Below are 16,901 nucleotides of genomic sequence, written 5' to 3'. Positions count from 1 at the left end.
AGGAGTGTGAGTTGCCTTCAGTACACCCACACTTTGCTTTGCTGGTACGCTGTGCTGCATGGTGGAGCAGCATCACCATTTCCAGTCAAAGGAATTTCCCCTCTTAGCAAAAATATGATGTTTGAGTGAATGAAATGGAAACATGTTTATATTATTTATCAATGCTATTATTTGAAAAGTCAAATCAGATTAAAAAGCCACATGTGGCTAATAGATAAATACTCTATGAAGCAGATAATATGAAACAAGAAATATTTCTTAACCTTTGACCTGGTTGGGTGATGCTTTGGAAACCTTCCAGGAAGACAAACTTTTGAAACTATAATATTTAAATATAAGATGGTAATATTTGCAATTTTTATAAATCTAGGTTATACTAGAGTTACTTGCTGTCATGTCCATCATCCTGTTTGTTTATTTGATTTCAAATATGTGTACTTGTTTTCAAAGGAAGATACAAGGGGGTTTCTTAAGCAAAGGAAGTCATTGGCTATTACTGACATGAGAGATGGGGGCTGTTGCCTAGGAACTGTGCAGAGGGTGGAGAACAGGGAAGCATCCTATTAAGTAAGGAGCAAATGGCCAGATTCTTTGGCATTCAGGGTGAATGCTGAAGTCACACAGGGAGTCTTGTGTGAGGCAGCAGTACTGGCTTCCCCTCCCCTATTCCCTCCTAAAGGGTTGGCAGCTATGAGACATCCATGCAGCTGCTTCCTCCTTGCTGAGCTACAAATGAGTGCTAATTCATCAACGTATACTTTATTCTAAGATTAAGCATAGCTTTAAACCTCATCCATATAAAGCTCAAAGGATCTAGTATAAACCCATTCAAGCAGGAATGACAAAAGCAACCCATTTTCCATTCTTTCTAACTTTGGTCTAATTTGCCACCTGGTTTCTTGATTAATAAAATCCTCAAAGTAAAAGTGAAAAGATAAGAATTTAAAAAATTATGCAAAGATGAGATTTCTTGCCCCCAAACACTCACTTTGCTAGCTTCCCATGTTATTTGGGTGTGACAATTGTCATTCAATTTGAACATTTACGGATGCCTTCTGTGAGCTAGTAATATTAAACCTGTGTAACTACAAGGAGTTAGCTAACCATTCAACAAAAATTGACTGAAACATCTTTTGGTAGACAAAGCATATGGCCTCTGTGTTGCAGCAGTTAAAAAATAATGGACATTGACCTTACCCTTAATTCTGTATATATAATGATTAACTGCTAAGTACACAAACTGCTTCAAAGTAATTTGTACATACCAGAACAGCATTTGGTAGAAGGTACTGAGTTGTTTTTGTAGGTGGAGGAGTTTGCCATCTAATATTAAAAATATTCTCGGGCATCAATAAAGGAAACTAGATATAATACACATAATAAAAGAGCAATGTACATGGAACAGAAGTGCCAAAGACATTGTTAATTCTGTCTTGTTTAGTCAGAGAGGAACAGAGAGGAAAGGCTCAAGGGAGATTCTAATGAAAGAGTACAGTGTCAACAAAGAGTTAAGGATAAGAGAAGGGCTCCAGACAGATAAAGTAGCTGCTGTTGAGAAGCTAAAGGCTCAGATATGCCTCTGCTAAGCATTTGCTGGGAGCTATATGTGACTGCGGATGTCGAGCAACAGTCAGTCTTAAGATACTAAAGGTCCCTCCATGACATATAAAGAAGCTTAAACCTTATCTTTCATGTGCCAGAGAGCCTGACATGGACACTGGCTCACTGACTACACAATGATCATTTAGTGGCCAGATTGAGGCTGGATTTCTGGGTGGGAGGAAGCTTAGAGATAAGCATCTCAAGTAGGAGGTTATTATGCTGCATGAGAGGACGCCAGTAGAATCGCAAGGAGCTTTCACAACAACAAGTTTGACATGCCCACACTATAATTTATACAATCTGTGTGATTTCCTGTGATAATAGAGATGGACAGTAGATGACATACTTTGGAAATATTTAGAAGTAACAATTCATCTGCTTACTAATTAGTCATGATCCCAGAGATGGGAAATGGGGAGTTTCATTAAGGTACAGAATCTAGAAGACTTGAGCTAAAATTGGTGAGCTCAGTTTTGGCTATATGAACTTTAGATTTTGGCTATATGAACTTACTTAGGGTTTTATTGCTGTGAAGAGACGCCATAACAACGGCAACTCTTATAAAGAAAGCATTGAATTGAGGGAGCTCACTTATAGTTTCAGAGGTTCAGTCTATTATCATCATGGCAGAAAGCATTGTGGCATGCTGACAGTGGTACTGTAGGAATAGCTAAGAGTCCTACATCTTGCAGGCAATAGGAAGTCAACTGTCCTACTGAGGGAAGCTTGAGCAAAAGAGACCTCGAAGCCTGCACCCACAGTGACATACTTCCTCCAATAAGGCCACGACTCCTAATAGTGCCATTCCCTTTTGGGGCCATCTTCTTTCAAACCACCACAAAGTTCCTGGATGTATCCAGCAGTATATCTGTTGGGGTGGTAGGGCTATGTGTTTAAATTCAGAAGAGGCATCAAGCCTGAATGTATGAATTTGAGCACTGTTAACATATTCTGATGGTTGAAAGAACAGGACAACCACGCATGGCACAGTAACACACACTTGTAATCCCAGCCCTCTGGGGGCTGGGAGAGGAGTATGGAGATGTCCGGGCCAGCCTTGGGCTTTAAAGACAAATAATGACAAACCATTATGATTAAGTGAAATTGCCTGGGAAAGAGGCTGTTGTGAGGAGAACCCTATGTGACATTAATATTTAGATGGCTTGCAGAATAAATCTCAAGCAAAGTCTGTAAAATAAAAAGGGGCAATCAGAATCTGAGAAGAAAATCAAGAGAACAAAGTCACAAAAGTCAGATTTAGTTGGAGTTGAAGATTGTCTCTCTTTCTTCACAGACTGAAGAGGAATCTGGCAAATTAAGGTCAGGAGCATCTAGTTGGAGTTAGCATTTAGAAGGTCATTCTTGGCCTTTCGTCAAAAGGACTTTCATAAAGAATTAGGCAAAGAAGCCTTACTGTGACCAGTAAAGATGCAAAAAAGGCAGAAGTCACTCTTTGGGTTGGCTGCAGAGGAAAAAGGGCTAGGGTTGGAAGGAAGCCTCTAGAAGCAGGTACAAAGGAGTATTTTCATCTGGTGAGACAAGATTGGCTGTTTGCAGAAAAGGGGACGACGATAGAGAGAGAGGAAAGTGAAAAGGAAGATGGTAGGGCCAGGATTTCCATAAAGGGTCTGGCCTCTGTCTTACTTTGGATCTTTAGAGACACAGGCCTTCAGATAACAAAGCAAGTGCTAGCACTTTCTTTAGGGAACCCGGAAGCATCAGTAGTGGGGTAGAAAAGTGGGTCAGGGAAAGAAGAAAGCCAATGAATCAAGACAGCTAACTCTGAAGTTACTGCAGCTTAACCCCATAAGAAAGTCGAAGATTTCCCTTATCCGAGGGCTCAGGGAGCTGGGGTACTTTCACCTACCTACCAGTATGGTCACGGGCTGATTTCAGGAGTGTTGATTCTACGACCCTTCCAGCCTGTTCTACAGACATCCTATCCTCTCCATCAGCTAATGTGTCCTGGGTAAAGAAAGCTTGAAGGTTGATCCTTGCAGATGGAAGTTGGGCCAAAGAAGGGAAAGGAGCAAGACTTGAGGTGTGTGGGTGAGGCACTAACAGCTTCTCCTACGACTTAGATTGGCCCTTTAGAGGAGAAAAGGGAGGCTTGGGGTTGAGTGGCCTCTTTATTACCTTTCCTGGGATAAGTTCATGTATTCTAAATTTAGTTTACATTTTTTTCACACAGTCAATTTTAATTAAAAGAAATGTTTCAAGTAAGACTGTGTATTGGAGAAAACCTCTCTCTATATATGAATGATAATCATTAAACATAACTCTTGATCCTAGCTCCATTTTTCAATAGTACTGGTCTTGATTTTAGTTTACATCACATAGAAAATTTAAAAATAATCAATACAATTATTCTAGGTATTTAGGAAATCTGTTAAAATAAGAAACAAGACTAACTCAAAGCATAGAATTCATATCCTTAAGACACATGCACTATATTTGTTGTTATTGAGATTTAAATAAGGACACTGGCCTCAATATCATCTGATTTTTTTGTTTGAAAGATTTGTAGTTTGTTCTGTGTTAATATAGTTTCTTTGAGGCTTTCTTTTTTATTTTGAGGCTAAAATGGCTTTTTTCTCTGTATAAAGATACTAAACACATTACTTGGCTTTCATGTGTGAATCTAATTACTTCTAGCAGAGGCAACAGTAAAAATATTTCAGCAATATTTGTCTGGACTGGAGCAAGAAACTAGGCTGAGCTAGGACAGGGAACTGCTACTGGCGTTATAAACTCCATAGCTCTTCTGGGCCTCTTAAACTCAGCAATCCATCATTGTAAGTTTTTAGGCTTCTATGAGGGTATGGTGGATTGCGGAGCGAGGAGAAATACTAAATGAGAGCAGATTGGGAAGGACTGTGGTGCAGCACCAGGCAGCGCAGTGCAAAAGAGCACAGAGTCCAGGAAGACAAGGGTAAAACAGCCATTCTGTTAACAACCCTGAAGGAGCAGCAGGAGAGGAGGAGAGGAGAGGAGAGAGGAGGAGAGGAGAGGAGAGCAGAGGAGAGGAGAGGAGAGCAGAAGAGAGGAGAGGAGAGCAGAGGAGAGGAGAGGAGAGCAGAGGAGAGGAGAGCAGAGGAGAGGAGAGCAGAAGAGAGGAGAGGAGAGCAGAGGAGAGGAGAGGAGAGCAGAGGAGAGGAGAGCAGAGGAGAGGAGAGCAGAGGAGAGGAGAGGAGAGCAGAGGAGAGGAGAGGAGAGCAGAGGAGAGGAGAGCAGAGGAGAGGAGAGGAGAGCAGAAGAGAGGAGAGGAGAGCAGAGGAGAGGAGAGGAGAGCAGAGGAGAGGAGAGCAGAGGAGAGGAGAGCAGAAGAGAGGAGAGGAGAGCAGAGGAGAGGAGAGGAGAGCAGAGGAGAGGAGAGCAGAGGAGAGGAGAGCAGAGGAGAGGAGAGGAGAGCAGAGGAGAGCAGAGGAGAGGAGAGGAGAGCAGAAGAGAGGAGAGCAGAGGAGAGGAGAGGAGAGCAGAGGAAAGGAGAGGAGAGGAGAGGAGAGGAGAGGAGAGGAAGGGAGGGGAGGGGATGAGCAGCAGGGACGGGAGGAGAGAAGAAAGGGAGTAGGGAGGGGAAGGGGGAGGAGAGGAGAAGAAAGGAGAGGAGAGGGGAGGAGAGGAAAGGAGAAGAGAGGAGAGAAGAGAGGGATTCGGGAGGGGAAAGGAAGGGAGGAGAGGAGAAGAGAAGGGAGGGGAGGGGAGAAACAGAGAGAGACAAAGACAGAGAAGATTCATGCATTCACAGGAACTGAACAGGGGGAAATGAGCGACCGTTTCTGGGCCAAGCTGCACAATTTTGCATCCTATTTTCTGCGGCCGAACTAAACCTTTAAGACTGAAACATAAAGGTTACTGTTTGTTACTTGATTGTGCCAGAACAAAGTGGATTCAGAGACATTTTGACTCAGCCATAGCACTACTTTAAGGCAGAGTAGGGGTGTGGGTGTAAGGGGTTAGATACATCGGTGGCCATTGGCATTCCAGTGGGCACACCTGGACAGAGCCTGGGCCTGCTGGAAGTGGGTGAGCAGAGAGGAGTGGCTCTTCAGAATTTCAGAGCTGACTTTCCTCCTCCCAGACTGGTTTTATGGCTCTTTGTTGGGGAACTGCATTTGCTCAACTGCTCCATTCAGAGTAGGTTACTTTCTACTCCTTGATTGCTCTCACAGGAAAGCAGGCTGGTCATCCACACTGTAATGGTTATGGTGGGAGCCACATGAAAACCCTCTCTCTGCAAAGGCCCGTCTGGTTGGTGGGACAAGGTGCCTGGCTAGGTTTTCTGTCATCTTTGCTTTGGGGATACGGTTACTTATTTTTCCTTGATCAAAATGACATGGGAAATCCATTTTATCATGACACTGGAATCTTTCTTCCCTTCTCCAGATTACATACATGTAGAACACATACTACATATTACATAATGTTAGTACACTAACAAACAAGAGATGTTAAACGCGCCCCTTTTGATCTGTTGGAAGGATTCCTTGCTGTACGTGAACCGCAAATCAGCTGAAAGCTCTGAGATGGAGAACAGAAACCTGATCAAATTCCTGTATAAACACTTATAATCTAATTATCCATCAAGATCGCACAAAGATTTATCCAAGAATCCTGGTGCTGAAAAAGAATTCCAAGTAAATGCAAATACAGTTCAGAAAACTGCTCCTTTCCTCAGTCATTCTAGCCAGTAGTTTACATTCAAAATGTTTAGGAAATTAAAAGAAAAATGTAACCGTGTTAGTGGGACAAGTTGTCTGTGGTTCGATGGGCAACTGCATATAAAACACCAAACTCCACCTTAGGCTAGTAAGACTGCCCTTGAAAAATGAGTATTTCTCAACTTCCTTCCAGATCACGAATGCTTCAGTGAACAGCATTAAACCTCTCTGCTTTTTGTAATGTCACTTTAATGGCATGGCTTTTTTGCCCTTAACCTACAAGGGATACAAGTGGAAAGTTCCTGGACATTGTCAGATGTCCAAGTATGAGTTTCTGAATATCAGAACTGTAAATAGAACAAGTTGCAGTGTTGCTTCAATTCACTGCAGATGTTCAAGTAAAGATATGGGAGTTAGCATGTTTCCCTGGTCACTACGGGTAATATCCAAGATACTGGAGAAGAGACATTTGGGTTTGTATTATATTAAGAAAGCACTGGATTATGAGAAATCTTTCTATAGATTTGAATATAAGCACAATGCAAATTTATTAGTTTTCACTAATTCATTAATGCAAAGCTGGATAAATATGGAAATTTACTTGTTCACTTGCTATAATCACACTGCATTCTCCTTAAATCTTACAGATTCTTAGGGTTTCTATTGCTGCAATGAAACACCAAGACCAAAAAGGAAGTTGCAGGTGAGGGTGGTTTAGTTAGCTTACACTTCCACATTGAACCCAATCACTGAAGGAAGCCAGGACAGGAACTCAAACAGGGCAGGAACCTGGAGGCAGGGGCTGAAGCCGTGGCCATGGAGAGGTGCTGCTTACTGGCTTGCTCCCCTTGCTTGCTTAGCCTGCTTTCTTATTGAACCCAGGACCAGTAATTCAGGGGTGGCCACACCACAATGGGCTGAATCCTTCCACATAAATCACTAAGAAAATGTCCTGCACGCTTGGCTGCAGCCTGATCTTGGAGGCATATTCTCAATCGGATTTGCTTGGTGTTGGGAAAACTTAGTTCATTAAGGGCTCCAGGCAGAACCCACCGGGCTCTTTAAGTTTTTCCTGCTGATTGGTTCAGCTCCCTCCTTATCTCATTATCCAAATTTCTTTTCAAGCCTCAAAAAAATGAATTCCCTCCATGTGACATCCTGCATCCTGCCACTTGCTTGGCTGCCTGGGGTTTCTCTGTGAGAAAATTGTGAAATTGCCTTACATTCTCATGCGGAGCTTTCTTCACATTAGAAAACAGATGTTAACAAATTAGGTGCCCTAGGAATTAGACAATGATAAGTAACTGATAATATTTTTATTTGCTTGAATAATGAGAATGTTTAATAAGTATTGCTAAGGTTGTCCAACACCAGTTTCTTCCGACTAAGAACTGTGTAAGAGCTTCTTCTTTGTAACCTCTACACACTCAAGGACAATGGGAGAAAACCAAACAAGAGCTGAGTGGAGGCTTTATTCACCAGGGCTTGCAGAACACCACACACATCTAGATTTGATCTCTCACAACAAAGTGACAGACACACACAGGGGTCTGTGCTCTAGATTGTGACCAGGCTCAGGGCTATACTTGCCAGGCTACACTAGTGTTCAGGTCCATTGAATAAGTCCACAGTCACCTAGGTTCAAAGTTCTATACACTTACTATGTCATGCCTTTGGAGGCACCAGTCTGAGGCATAGGCTGTGAGTGAAACTGTCCGTCATTCGTTGCAGGATGCAAGTCAGCAGTATACAAAGACAGAGGAGAGCTTGGTGGGACTAGTGGAAATGGTGTTTGCTTCATCCCAAAGTTTATATATACACACTGAAGCATGTTCCATCCACACTTTGCTTTTAATGAGCCTAATTTATGCATCATATAAATAAATGAATGCTTTATGGCTTTATTTATTTTACTATTCATGTAATCATTTTCTCTTAAAACCTTTACAAATGTTCCATCTAAAATCAAAAGAGAAAGTAAGCCTCAAAGTATGTATGTATGTATTTACTAGTTGACTTATTTATTGTTTAGAGTAATTTTAGCAAAAAAAAAAAGCAAAATAGTTGACCCCCCAAGGTTAATTGTTTGACCTCATATGTGTTCTTTTAATATAAATATTATTTATTCTTTTAATGTAAGTATATTATTTATGTATTTATTATTTATTTGATATAAATATTACATGGATAGTAAATGAATTTATTTTAATATAAATTTATTTAATATAAATATTCTTGATTGACGATCAAGTATATATGATGATTTAACCAAGCCAGAGTTTACCAACTGCCCACAAGATGCCACACTGCTCTGCCCTGCTGAGGTTAATGTAATAAAGAGAAAGGGGGTCACAGTTATCAAACACCTCTTCCACAAATGTAGTTGCAACAAGCATAGATAGTCGCAACTTAGTATTCACTGAGCCAACACTGAAAATGGAGGCACAGAGAACTTAAAGTTAGATCAGTTTTGCAGGTTAGAACAGAGGTGAAAAGATGACATATGGACCTGCAGAAAATCAAGTGAGATCGTTGTCTAATTTCAAGGCAAACTGAGTGCACAGAAGGCAGAGCACGGACTGATGGAGTGTATGCGTCGCTTCCTCCCACGCTGCTGTTGGTGGTCCAGTGAGGCCTGTCCCTTAGCACCAAGCCACTGGCTTCGACAGGACTTGTTGCATGAAGGTACACCTATTAGGAATGATGGCTTTGAATACAGTCCCCTCATGGCAGAGCACAGGTTGAGCTGTAACTCAAGAGGACAAGGGAGCCAGAAAATGAGAGCAAAAGAAAAAAGTAACACTGGATAGATACACTTAGGGGTGCCAACTCACTAGGGGAGTAAGTAAGTTTGCAGTCTGATATTGTCGTGTGTGTGTGTGTGTGTATGTGTGTATGTGTTAGCTTTAATGAAGAACTTTTCTCCATTTTATTGAAAATAGATTTTTTTCTCATATATTCTCATATAGTTTCTCTTTCCCTGGTCCTTCTCATTTGACCTTTTTAGGTTGAAATTTTCCTTCTTCCACTTTCTGTAGGGCTGGGTTTGTAGGTATATAATGCTTAAATTTGGTAGGTATATAATGCTTAAAATTGGTTTAATTTATTAAGATGGAGAATTTATTTAGATGGAGAATTTATTTTCTCCATCTATTGTTATTAAAAGCTTTTCTGGGCATTGTAATCTAGAATGGCATCTGTGGCCCTATAGAAAATCTGTCCAGGTCCTCCTGGCTTTTAGAGTGTCCATTGAGAAGTCAGGTGTTTCTCTGCTATGTCTGCCTTTATGGTAATTGGTCTCTTTTCCTTTCAGCCTTTAATATTCTTTCTTTGCTCTGTTACATTTAATGTTTTGATTATTATATGCTAAGATGATTTTTTGGTCCAATCTCTTTTGTATTCTGCACGCTTTTCTATCTGCATAAGCAGCTCCTTCTTTAGGTTAGGGAAATTTTCTTCTGTTGTTTTATTAGAAGTATTTTCTGTGCCTTTGACCTGGATTTCTTCTCTTTCCTCTGTTACTATTATTCGTATTTTTGTCTTTTCATAGTATCCCATATTTCCTGGATGTTTGGGCAAGGTTTTTTTTTTTAAACGTAACATTTTCTTTGGCCAGGGTATCAATTTCTTCTATTGTGTCTTGAATGACTGAGATTGTCTCTTCCTTCTCTTGTATTCTGTTGATGAGCCTTGTCTCTGGGATTCTTGTTAAAGTTCCTAAAGTTTTCATTTCCAAATTTCCCCCATTTTGGGTTTTGTTTATTGACTCTATTTCCAGTTTCAGGACTTTAATTGAATAGAATGTTCCACCAGGATCTGTTTAGTTCCCTGGGAATGGGAACAAAAAGTGAGAAGTCATAAAAGGTAGTATGCCATAGAGCTGCGGTGAGACTGGGGGATTGCTCCCTTGACTGGAGTATGCAATTTTTCCTTAAATACAGTATTTTTATTATTTATTTATTGTGTGTGTGTGCTTGTGTGTTTGTATATGTGTGTGCATGTACACATGCCACTTCACGAGTGGCATAGAAAACAAGCCTTGAGAATTTGTTCTTTCCTTCTATTTCCTGGGTCTGGGGATTTTCTTCAGGTTTGTCAGCTAGTACCTTCACCAGCTGAGCCATCGCATCAGGCACAAGCACACTACTCTTTTCTTTTTTCAAAAGCGAGTGTTCTGGAGTCTGGGGAGATAGCTGGGTTGGTAAAGCTCTTGCTTGGCAAGAATGAGGAGTTGAGTTTAATCCTGAAAACCCTATGTTAAAGAAGCTAGGCAAGGTGACATCCACTTGTGATTCTTGTGCTGGGGGCAGGGGGCAGAAGACAAGCAGATCCACAGGACAGGCAGGCCTAGCCTACTTGCTGAGTTCCAGGCGCCTGCGAGGCTCTGCCTCAAAGACTAATGTGGGTAGCATCTGAAGAGTGACACCCAGACTTGACCTCTGGCCTCTACATGCAAGCACAGCCATGTACACACACGTATAATCACATGCACCCTCTGCATACACACACTCCCATGGGGGGAGGGGCTTGTGTAGTGATTTCAAGACAAACCTTTTTATCACGGTGTCTGATTCTGAACCGGGTGAAAGTCTCAAATAAATTCCTGCGATTCACAGGACAGATCTAGGTGACGGCTGTAGGTAGTTTAGCGGGAATAGATGCAGAAAGCTGCACGTTCCTAAGTCCACCCTCTGCCACCTGTGCCATCTTCCAAAGCAAATAAGGTGGTGGGGGTTTCTTCCTTAATTGTTTCTATAAATCACTGCCTTTCTTAGAACTAATTTCAAACTTCAGAGCATGGTGTTAGCCCTGGATAATTTGGGTATATCTATCCCTTGCTTCGGTCTTTTCTTAGGTTCCCATTGCCTCTGCTCTCTGTATTATAGCCATACTAACCTGTATTATCTCATTCAGGAACTCCTGTCAACTAGTACATCCCGTTCTCTACCCCTAGTTCCTTTGCATCCAAAGATCACCCTTTCGCTGAGACTTTCTTGTCAAATTATACCCCATTACAGTCTGGAAGAGGTATTGTTTGGCACTCATTTGTAATTATGAGTTTAATTTCAGCCTTTCAAACACTGGAGTGAGTGTAACGCTGAGCACAATAGGCAGTGGGAAAGACAATAAATATACCCAGTACTCTGTATAACATGTCAGCTGATGAGTAGCATAGATGGGAAGGGGGAGGTGAGGAGGGGCAGAAGCACTGGGATGCTGGGTTAGAGTAGCAGCTTGCAGTATTAAAAAGACTTCTCAGCAAATCTCTATTCTAAATAAAATCAACACAAAAATATCAAACCGTTAAGTGTAAAACTTAAAACTGCAAGGCTATACTCATGGAATCCGGGCATGGAATGTCTGGTGCTCAGTGTTTGTCAAGGAGTTTAATAAAGAAAATTCTATTTTTATTTATTTATTTATTTTTTTTGCTCTTTCGAAATTCTCAGACTGGCCCAGTGGCAGAATACACACTGATTATGCACCAATGTGGAGAAACCATGCCTCACCCCAGAGTTTTGTTGGAACCGTCCCAGATTTCCTGTGGCAAAGGGATTCCCCTGGCTTCCGTTTCCTGGTCCTTGTTCCTAGATCTCAACAGGGTCTAACAGGGCTGATGAATCGCCCTGTGATGAGGGCTCAGGGGCACTGGCGGTGACTTCCTGGGGGTGGCAGAATATCTCACCAACACATAGCCACTCTGTTCCCCAGGGTAAACTAGATAGACTGGGTGTCTCAGCTAAGGGGATGCAGCGTCTCAGGATCTCACCCTCCTTATGTACACGGGCATACACAAACTTTTACTTCCTGTATTTCCTTCTAAAAAGAAACAAACAGCTTGGCTCCTAGGCAGCTTAGCTTTAAATTGGAAAACTCAGCCTTGCTTGACAGAAAAACAGTATCACAGCCTCCCCACCGCTGACAACAGTTTGTCACGTACAGCCCTGCAGGCAAGACCATAAAGGGTTGTCTACCGTTCTGAAACTGCAGCATCCAAAACAATTCTCTCTACACAGCATCTTTAGATTCTAGTCTTTGGGGGACAGTTCCTATCTTTCCAGAAATTTCTCACCCCAAACTTATGATTATTTTACCTTTAAATACTCAATAGTTCTTGTATCTTGGATCTTTGAAAACCAATGTAGCTCTAGACATTATTGGGGGAGATTTTAGGGTCAGACTCTGGGCTCTGCTAGTTTTAAGAAACTAAGCTTGGCCACTTCTGAGGCCACTTAAAGAGTCACCTAATAAGGACAAACAGAGAAAAGAGGTTTTTTTTGTCTTTCTTTCTTTCTTTTTTTTTTTTATAAATGTGTCCATATTCGGAAGAACAACAAATAAAAAAGCCCAGTCATTTCCCAAGCATCTTCAGGGTCCTGATAAGAAGATTAGGTTTATTAAATGGCAGGTGGGGTGCCCCAGAACCTTAGCATGGCATGGTCTATTTAGAATAGACTTTAATATAATGCAAGTTCATGTTTAAGCTTCCCAGTTGACAGTTTTATGTGAAAAGTGTAAGAGACGACCACATATTAATTCTTTTACCTTACGGTATTAATTTTACAATATAGCTTATAATGATAACATTCTAGGATTTAGTTATACCTTTTGTTAATGATTACTACAATAATATTTTCATATTTGAAATTTTATAGCCAGGGAAAGAGGTAAAATGATTTTAGCATACTTTAGAGTCAGATTCAATGCTTTTCAGCTAAGACCAGAGGCAACATGTTTTCTGCCTCTTTTCTCTCCATGCTCTGCTAAACACGACTTCTCCCGCGACTTTCCCAGTATCTCAGTTCTTCCAGGAGTGTGTAGGCAAGGGGTTGCGTGTGTGTGTGGTCCCCACATCCCTGGCTCTGGAGCTTCAGAGTTTCGGTTTAGCAGAGCATCAGAACTCATTTCCTCCCAGCATCTAGTTTGATTGAAGAAAATGTGAATGCACGCTTTATAATTAAGAAAACCGCTTTGCTCATTTCTACGTTCTGCAGCTATTCTTTTCCTAATGGAAAGTTACAGATAAAACAAAATCGGTAATTTGGAAAAGAAATTAGAAGCCCTACCCCTCTGTCTGAAGCTTGCTTTCTTCCTTAGAAGTTGTGGAGGAGATGCAGAAGGTGGGCCTGGCTTCTCTTCTCAGCCACCTGGGCAGCCTTAGCTCTCTCTTCCTTCCTAGCTGTGTGGACCCTAGATGCCAATTAATAGTAATAAATCTGTTTGTAAGGGACAATGGTTACCTTGCATATTATCTAATATTTATTAGGACGTAGGATGAAAAGATGAACCAGACATGCCGACTCAATGAGGTAAGTAGAACAGCTGGGTTCTACTCACTAAAAAGTAATGCAGTTTTAGAGAGACTGAGGTAGTATGAAATGATTCATATTTAAGCAATAGATACAAGGCTGAAAAGCGGTCCCACTGAATACACCAATAAACAGTGGTATCCAGAGGGATTTTAGAATTTTTCTTTGGTCTGCAAACTCATCAAAAAAGCCTGTGAGGACCCTGGAAACCTCACAGGACTCTGAACCTAGCTACTTTCTGAAGAGATGATCCAATTCAGTTTCTCTAAGTTATGAGAAATAACATTTCTTTGTTTCTCTTTCTGCCTTGATTTGAGCTACTTCAAGGGGTGGGCGGTGGGTCTAGCTGTGAGAAATGGCAGGAAAAACAGAAGAGTGTCATTGTCACCTCCCTTTCTATGTGAGTCTACACACTGCAATGCTCACCACGCTTTGAAAAACATCTCTAAAACTGAGCAAAGTGTTTCTCTTAGGAGACTAAGTAGTGCGTTCCAAAATCCCACACGACCAATTGATGAAATCTATTTTACATTCACCTACAATTCCATTTCATTTGTTCCCATCCCTTAATGGCTTTGTTGTTTTAAAAACATGACTGGATTTTTCTGGCTTTGGGGAATTAAATGCAGACTGTGATCTTGGTTGGAGATCATGGACTGAATAGAGATAATCCAGAAGAGGGAGGGGCAGCTCATGCCACCCAGGCAGTTAATGCATCTTTACCATATGTTCAGGATGTGCTGCATCTGGAGATCATAGCTCACCCTAGGAACTGAAGGATAAAATGAAATTGTTCCCTCGCCAGCTATCTTTTCCTACCTTCTCATTTTCTACCTTTTATTCAAGCCTCCTCCTTCTCTCCAATTAAGATTTGACATCGTCTAGAAATAAGCTCTGATTTCTCCCTGTTTAATGTTAGCCACAATCTCACTTTGATCTTAAAATGCTCTAACTTTTGGAAGCTTCTAGAAGCAGCAGGCTAACTGTTATAGAATACTTCAGAAGATGCTGTTGTGAAGACCTGGGCCAGGGGTTCTGCTGTCACACATACTTGTTTTGACAAGCAGGCAGGACAAGAAAAAGCCAGTTAGTTGCCCAAATGGTAGCCAGGACCTTATAAATCAAATGAGTCTTTATAAATATTTAGTGTTGTGAATTAGACAAACGAAAGAAGAACAACAACAAAGTGCACGCTGCGTGGGATCACTACCCACCACCATCTGTGGCTTCTGGGTGAGAAACGTTCTCCTAGTGGGGTTAGTTTGTCTGGTAACCATGCATTCTTACAGATAGCTGGAGAGTTGGGAAGCTTTCCTACTTACTTTGGCGAGAAGGCTTGACTGTGCATGAATTCTGAGTGTCGTTTCTGCCCATCCTTTCTAACGGTTTTCGCTGGGCCTTGAGTAGCTTCCCCTTGTTCACATGCTTATCAATATCTCACTGAAGCCTCAAGGAATCACCTGTTCTCTACACACCGTTCTCTCTGGAGCCCAGCCTGCAGAGCCCACATTCTAGCCCCACCCAGACCTAGAAGAACAGCAGCCACACGTCCGCACTCTCCTAACCACACAGGGGTCTCGTGACTCTTCCCAGGCAGTAAGCCAGAAGGCACCTCTGTCTGCTCCATCTTCTTGGATCACGGCATTTCTTTGTCTCTTGTGTCTTCACCCCACTTATTCTCACCTGTGTTTTTTCATGTTTTCATTAATTTTTGAAAATTTTATATAGCCTAGATGTTCCTCAACTGATGAGTGGGTCATGGAAATGTGGCACTTTGACACAATAGGATCTTATTGTGTAAAGCCACAAGGAATTATGAAAGTTTCGGGAAAATGTTTGGAACTGGGAAATAGTAGACTGAATGAGGATAGCCCAGACTGAGAAGGAAGGTGGCACATGTTTTCACCCATGTGGATCGTAGAGTTTCGATACATGTGTTTAATTTGTAGTGCCTGTAGAACCCAGGGGAGTATAAAAGGGCAACTGGTGTGGAAAGGGAAGAAAAATGGGAGGAAGGGAGGACTGTCTGTAGTTGTTTCTTCGTTTGCTTGTTTCTTTGAAGCAAAAAATCGGGTTCCAGATTCTTTGACATTGATGAAAGCAAAATGCCTACAAGCATATTTTAAGGTCCTTATTATTGTTTTCTGTGGTTCTTTTTGTCCCATTCCTGTGATCATAAACCTATTAAGTGGAATCTGTATATAAAAGTAAATGCTTATTTGGAAGCCAAGTAAAATGAAAAAAGAATTGAAATTATTTTTAGGAGTCAGTAGTTTAATTTATGATTATAGTTTATTTGAAAGCAAATTTTTAGAATTAAGAAAATCTCACCCACAGTTCATCTTCATAGTAATTAAATTTAAAGAACACTAAACTTAATGAAGTTGCCCAATTTTTACATTTTGGACATCTCATTACATACTTTATAATGGTTTGGGGATGTTTTTCCTGCCTTTAAATTTTTAAAATGTATTTTCATGAACCCTTTAAGAAACACTAGGAATTTGGACTGAAATACCTAAAGGGTAGAAACCTCTTTTGCTTTCTCTTTAAACTCAGAATGTTAGTAACTGTAGATCATAGTAGTTTTGTGCTCATCCCAATATGGCATTTGAGTGTTGGAATCTATTTATTCATATGCCAGTAAGGCACATTTTCAAGTTCTGGCTTCCTCTTTGTTAGGCAGTAGGCAAATCATGTTCCTTCCTGTGGCCCAAATTATGGACTTTATTCCAAACAGGCAAAGTAGCCCCAATGCCATGTGCCTGTACTTTCAATCCTAAAGTAGGAGTCTTCCCCCAAGAATGGCCCCTATCTCTCTGCTTGATGTCATAGAAAAACAAACTGTAGATCCCTCTTCATTAAAGTACTAGTCTTAGCCTCACTTTGATTATAATTTTAACCTAAATTTGAGAAGCTTCTAGAAACACCATTTTATATACTGTAATACATCAAAAAATGCTATTGATATGACGTGGGCCCTAGATTTTGTTGTCATACACTGAAAATAATGTCCCCACTTGAAGGGAACATTTGGCAATGTCTGGGAAGAGTTTTTATCATCATACCCAGGGTAAGAGAATACCTGCCTTCCTTGGCATCTTGTGGTCAGAGGCCGTACATAGAGTTAAGCACCCAGAAATGCTCAGGATGACCCCTCACTGCTTTCTAGACTAGAAGAAAGTCAACAATAGGACTGAGGAATACTTTTCTAACTCAGTGTGGGTTAAAAGTAGAGATTGTTGGGTTTACTTAGAATAGCAACACTTTTGGTAGTTTTTTTTTTTTGTTGGCATTTTGAAAAGAATTAGCAAGGCCTTCTTAGAAA

General features: G+C 41.1%; 1 protein-coding gene across 2 annotated transcripts in view; it reads left to right on the top strand.

The window, feature by feature from the left end:
* Plppr1 (phospholipid phosphatase related 1) overlaps positions 1 to 16,901 on the top strand; it is a 231,884-nt gene that overhangs the window by 88,848 nt on the left and 126,135 nt on the right. Inside the window, exon 1 of one of the 2 annotated variants that reach the window (XM_075967222.1) lies at positions 7,439 to 7,452. The exons of the other annotated variant lie outside the window; for it this stretch is intronic. The gene's annotated coding sequence lies outside the window, so the exon portion shown is untranslated. Of the gene's footprint in view, positions 1 to 7,438; positions 7,453 to 16,901 lie in introns of those variants that run through there. 2 annotated transcript variants of the gene reach the window in all.

Source organism: Microtus pennsylvanicus, chromosome 3, assembly GCF_037038515.1.
Source record: "Microtus pennsylvanicus isolate mMicPen1 chromosome 3, mMicPen1.hap1, whole genome shotgun sequence".
Taxonomy (NCBI): domain Eukaryota; kingdom Metazoa; phylum Chordata; class Mammalia; order Rodentia; family Cricetidae; genus Microtus; species Microtus pennsylvanicus.
Note: the sequence above shows the minus strand (reverse complement) of the source record. Positions and strands in the feature narration are given on the sequence as shown.